The following is a 5,384-nucleotide window of genomic DNA, read 5'->3' as shown; positions in this document are numbered from 1 at the left end:
GTCAGGTTTTGTTTTTTTTTGACTACAACTTTATCTTTCCAGCCCTATGCCACGCTACTGTGTGCAGTTTTCAAAAGTAAGGCCAAGGGTGGGCATTCTAGTTTGAATTGTAAATGAAAACAAGCGCATGCTTCGCTGATTTGACGCGCCAAGCAAGGTTTTATCTATTCATTAGGAACAAACCCAAATCTGCAATACTATCTGCCCAAGAAAACCGAAGCCCTTTTCGCCCACCCCATTCTACCGGAAAGAGGCTTGCTGGGTGGTTTGCTTTTTCGCGATCAAAATAAGTTATTTTTCCGACCACTTTAGACTCGCGTTGGGTCTTCGGCTGTACACGCTTGACTACACAATGAGCAGCAGACGACTGACGAACGGAACACCCGAGGAATACAGCCATAGTGTGCTCGCCTTCATCATATTTCAGATCTGATTAGTGAAGCTACCAGATGGACGGGCTAGTGTCATCCATCTGGCTGTTGGTGCGCGCTCACATCCCACAACACGCTGGTGGTGCTCCAACGGCACAAACACGGGCTCCAATTTACCCCGGGTCTCCCGCATCCTCCACTATTAATGCCACACGCTGGGTGTGCGTTTGAATTATTTATGCTGCAATCTTCGCGTGCCGGCTGGTGAGTGAACGGTAGTGGTGACGGTGATTTGGTAGATTTCATTTCTCTTGCTCCTTTGGTACACGACTGACTGCGCGGTAATTTGATTGAGCGCTTCCTTCGTCGCTACGATGGAAGATAAGGTACATAACAACGGCTCCTTCCTGTCACGAGTGCGTGGTTAATGCGAAGAATTTTCGAGGCAAATAATTTGCAATCGGACCATCTGCACCGTGGCAAAACGCACTTGCTTATTATATGATGTTCACGTTCACTATCGCTACATGCAAAACTCATTTTTTGTTTCGCTTAAAGAGGCTATAAATAGAGCAGATACAAACAAGATCTTATAGCATGGTAGAAACTATAGGAATATTTTAGAATATGCCGATAAACTCTCCTCAAATTCTTCATTACAATTTACTGAAGATATTCGTATTATGATTAAAATAATTAATTCATTAAATTGGAAAAAAATATTTTTAGTGGAGGCCATACGGATCCAAGATGTGCTTATCTAAATCTTGCTTCCAGAAGGGAAACTTTCTTCTTGAAAGGGTTTGGCCCAGATTTGAAGTCTGGTCCTGTCGTGTAGAGGACCTCTATCATCTCTACGTCCCAAGATTTTAAATCTTACGATGGGCTTGAAGCCTGATAAAATGCGGAAAAAAAGCTTTATGTAAAATATAAAACACAGCGTCAATAACTTCTTTGTTGAAGAGGCGCATATAATAGATACCTAATACTATATACATAGAGTAGAATTTACAGATCCACGGGACCATAGAACTCTATAGAAAAAAATCGTGTAAGTTTTAGCTATATTTGTCGAAACCTATCTTCTTTTAATCGCTATGATGGAGTCCTCAACAAACATATAAATTCTGAGGATTCCTAGATTACGAGTTACATGAGGACTCCACGAGGAAATCAGCTATTGTATGCTCAAAAACTATGTGAGATCTTTTCCTAACGAACGTTATGGTGAAGTATTTCTTAATGTTACCATTCTTATGATCTTTAAGGTGCTTCGGGCTAAAGTGACTCAAATACATTGAAAGTCTCTGGTAGTCAACGAGATCAGAGATTTAAAGAAAAATCTTGGGGTCCTCAACTTGCAATATCAGTACATTCGTTATGTCGATTATTAAAATGATACAGCCTTTTTTGTGAAGAATGCGACTTAAATTGCCGGAGAGCCACAATTATTATCAACTCATAATTGAATCTCATTCTTCAATATTCGAATAGTCACTAATGACTGAGCTACAGAATTAAAGCCAACGAAATTGAAGACTTTAAAGTGGTTTTGTGAAGCATCTACGATAATAACGTCGACAACTTTAATCGATAACGTACAGTTTTTCTTTATCGAAACTTCAGTTTCGAACGAAACTTCAAACAACAACAGCATCACCGATCATGTCACACCCGATTGACTACGCTTGCTAATGTGTCTAATCATCTAGAGCTTAAATTCTGAGGTAATGCTTACCCATCTTATTCGCAATATATCAATACACACACACACACACAAATTCAAATGGCTGACGAAAGCAAAAGCATTTTGTCACCGTACAGACGATATATAAAGGAAGAGTTACGGTACATTACACCTTGATACAGAACGGGGTAAGGTAGAACGAAGATGCGTCACATTACTTCTTCTCCGTGACTAATGTGCCGACGAAAGACACTTTCCGCGAGATATGTGATTACATCAGGAGCATTTCGTTTCCTACTCATCATCAGGTGTACCAGTGTCATCATTAGCTCAGCTTCCATGGTTTAGAGAGCTTTTCATTTTCCATTCAGGTAATTATTTTCCGCCAGCTTAACTTTTGTTTATTCCACTCAATTGCAATAAGCACGATTGGAATAGGATGTTGTGTGATATTAATTACAGCGTATCAACAACTTCACATTGAATATCATTTTTCCAATGTTGATGACAAACGCTTACAATAAATTATTACATACTTTTGAAAGATTATTATCAAGAACATAATAAAACACATTTTATTGCAACTTTAGTTCCCTTTAATTTCCAAGGATACTATAAAAAGTTCAAATATCTTTTCCTCTCTCATCGATCTGACATCAGTGCGCTATAAATAAGCATTTCCCATGTTTCCATTACAGCAGCCACTTTGCAAAAACACATGTGCCATGTGACCTTCTTTTCAACCACAGCGTCCACTTCTAGACTCAATCACTGTAACTGTGCAAAGATCAGCAAAGACTCTCCTCACACATTACAAACAATTTGCATACCGTGGCTCATAAGCGACGGGCATTCCTTTCGCGCACCAAGATCAATAGTGCATCGCGGACCACCGGCGGAATGATTAATCTGTTTGTCTAGATTTGCGCAACAGCTACGCGTCACTGATGCCGGTGTGCCATTCCGAGCCATATGCAAACAGGGCTTCGGGCGCTAGTGTTACCCGCCGTCGCGACATACCCAACGCACCAGACAACTTTGGTTGAGAACGCGCAGAGGACTCGCAACACTTGACGCATATTGTATACTGCAAACGATGTCGTCGATCACGTTCTACACTTACACTTACCCTTCGTTTGCCATATGATGAATGGCTCAGCCCTACGAGACGACGCAAATCCCAATGGTTGAGCGTTTGCGCGACCAGTTTCGTCACGAGCAAAAGAAAGCACCCAACAAAAAAAGGCGCATCCGTATATGGTCAATGTGTGTGTGTGCATGTTAGTTGCACGCCGGCCGCCGGCTTGCACATTTCGCATCAAGTGCAGCCAATTGGCACAAACGAGCGCATGGCACTTGGAGTTAATTGTCAATTAGCGATAATACGTCGCGGCAATGCATACGGTGCAGCTTACCGGAATAGGAAATGATTGATAGTGAGAACCCGCCGGGCACGATTAGGCCATTTTCAGTCATTAAAGGCGCGCACAGTGGTTGTTAAAGTGAAGGTGCATACATTATGCCTTCGGTTTTGATGGGCCAACCACAAACACAGGATTGCATTTTATTTATTACGCTTTGAGAATGCAACGGTCAGGGACTTTATTAAAATGTGAATGTCGCGAATAAATACTTTTGTAGAATTAAATACATCAAGCATTAATTGTTATGTGACTTTTCCCCTAAAAATCATCCATAAAACCTCCAACAAAAATCGAAGTTTTTATTAACCCCGAAGCATTTTAAATGCCGTTAAGGATTAAATTAAGCATTGCCAATGCTACGCAGAATGCATCTTTACAGAACGATCAATAAAATCACCGTTAATTAAAACCAAGCGTTACTTGTGAAAGGTTTGCCGATGCACCGGGAAATCCAGCATAAAAGCATAAATCCGATACACGAACTGTTTTTTTCCTCCCCTCCTACTACTGGTATCAGATACAAGGTTGCTGAAATGATAAGATTTACTGATACTTTGCATACTTCGTCACCGGCATCATATGCCGGGCTTCACAAACCCGGTTCGATGCCGTACGATAGGAAAAGCTTCGTACAGGGTCATAAATCCGCCCTGGGACGGGTTGATGAAATTTATGACAGTGTGATGGTAAAATTTATCACCTGCAACACCGTAGTACACGCTACACGTTACAGTTACGCTTCGATAATCGCATAATGCAACAAACACGTGAAAGCAAAACTAACGTCTCACAGCTAAAGGCGCCTCCCCTTCACGAATTGCATTGAAGCGAAACAGTTTCTGTAAGTGCTAGAATAAACAGCATCAAAACAATTTTAATAAACAAACTATGTTAAATCTGTTCGGCAAATATTTGCCTTCCAATATCCGGGATTCAGTGCTCTCCGTTGCCGATGGTGAGCTTATTGGAGAGCGCACCGATGTTCGACTTTATACCTACGAGAGGGATTGATAACTCCGAGGGGTACATTCATGCTGAATGCTGACTTTTACACACATTAATATGTTTATTTTAAGCTGCCAAAGCTAAACAATTCGACCCCGAAGAAATCATCATTAAATGATGTCACCATGGTTTCCCGAAAGGTATCGCTTTACGCCATCCGGACACTCGGGCGGAATGTCGGAAAGTCTTTGTTTTTAATGCCATGATTCAAGAGACCCGCGCAGACCTCCGTGATCTCTTTGTGGTCTGCAGAAGGCACAGAAAGGAGCCGTAAAACACAGTGTTGTGGTTTTTTGTTTTGTTTTTATGACCATCCGTGTGCTCCGTTTTGTGGCCAAGCTATTCGTCATACGTCTTGGTGGAAGCCGTCGTACGTCGTACATAAGAAAGGTTCGTACGCAAAACACGATGCTTCGGCACCGTTTACGATGGAGCGGAGGGGGAGTCGGGACATTGGGACTATGGGAGTTGGATGAGATGAAAAATTAAACTCGAAGCGAAATAAAAGCAACTCTGTTAACACCGCAAATGGTTTCGAGGGTTACATTCCGTACAGGTCAAACTTGCTTTCGGTGTCGTTTGAAGGCGCACATTCCGGAGCGGAGGGAAATTAGCTCGTCCAAGAAGATGATAATGATAACGGAGATGGTTTTATGGTTACGTTTTCCAACTCATTGTTGAAAATGTTGGGTTTGATGTTGGGGAATTGTTACACAAAGTACGTGTCAAGCTTCTTTGCTAACGCTTTCCAATTCACGTTGGCAATTCTTCATGCACTTACATCATTCGCCTCAAAATAGACATACTACCAGAACTGGAGACTTGGAGACCCGGAGTAATATCGTATCTCAAAACCGGACGAACTTTGGCTGTTTCATACCTTATCTGAAATGAGAC

General features: G+C 41.7%; 1 protein-coding gene across 9 annotated transcripts in view; it reads right to left on the bottom strand.

The window, feature by feature from the left end:
- Positions 1 to 5,384, bottom strand: part of LOC125767018 (leucine-rich repeats and immunoglobulin-like domains protein 1) — a 187,675-nt gene that overhangs the window by 154,946 nt on the left and 27,345 nt on the right. The window contains exon 3 of one of the 9 annotated variants that reach the window (XR_007418720.1): positions 7 to 5,372. The exons of the other annotated variants lie outside the window; for them this stretch is intronic. The gene's annotated coding sequence lies outside the window, so the exon portion shown is untranslated. Of the gene's footprint in view, positions 1 to 6; positions 5,373 to 5,384 lie in introns of those variants that run through there. 9 annotated transcript variants of the gene reach the window in all.

This window comes from Anopheles funestus, chromosome 3RL (assembly GCF_943734845.2).
Source record: "Anopheles funestus chromosome 3RL, idAnoFuneDA-416_04, whole genome shotgun sequence".
Taxonomy (NCBI): domain Eukaryota; kingdom Metazoa; phylum Arthropoda; class Insecta; order Diptera; family Culicidae; genus Anopheles; species Anopheles funestus.
Note: the sequence above shows the minus strand (reverse complement) of the source record. Positions and strands in the feature narration are given on the sequence as shown.